Source organism: Solanum tuberosum, unplaced genomic scaffold (genome assembly GCF_000226075.1).
Source record: "Solanum tuberosum cultivar DM 1-3 516 R44 unplaced genomic scaffold, SolTub_3.0 scf00224, whole genome shotgun sequence".
Classification (NCBI taxonomy): domain Eukaryota; kingdom Viridiplantae; phylum Streptophyta; class Magnoliopsida; order Solanales; family Solanaceae; genus Solanum; species Solanum tuberosum.
In genome coordinates this window covers 614,157-614,768 of record NW_006239153.1, presented here as the reverse complement: position 1 = coordinate 614,768, position 612 = coordinate 614,157, and positions in this window count along the sequence as shown.

Here is a 612-nt window from a genome sequence, read left to right as displayed (position 1 = left end):
TAAGCTTGCCCTTATTTTCACTGCTCAGACTCTCCAAAATAGACTCTAGGATCACTATAGGACTTTCTTGGCTTGTAACGTAGGCTCAGGCTCAGGTGTGGTACATTTGGGTGCTGTTTAGTGACTTTCTGCCCTCCTTGACATTACACTAGGCTTTCAACCTCTTTTTGCCATATTTTTGCCATCCAATCGTTTTATTTTCTTCAACCACGAATGTGACTTCAGGCTCTGTAGCTCTTTTTTTTTTTTTACTTTTTTTTTTCTTTTAGCTTTCAACAAGTCACATCCTTTCTTTTCTATCTTTTCATCATCACTCTTTTCATACCCATTTTTCTTTCAGTCCCCTCTTTCATAGCCACCCTTAACTTATGGATTTTCCATTAGTTAAGGTACACAATACCCAATGTCGGGTCAGGGCCAAGATTTAAAGTACTTTTTACATTAGCCACCCTCAACTTAGGCTTTTGGCCTAGGTCGAAGTGCATATGTCCAAGGAGGGACCGGGGCCAACATAGTAGATTATGGGAAAGTGAGTTCAGGGTTTAAGAAGAAATGGTTTAATTTTAGGCTCAAATTATTTGGATCAAAGGGAGCATTTATTTCATTTGGTTG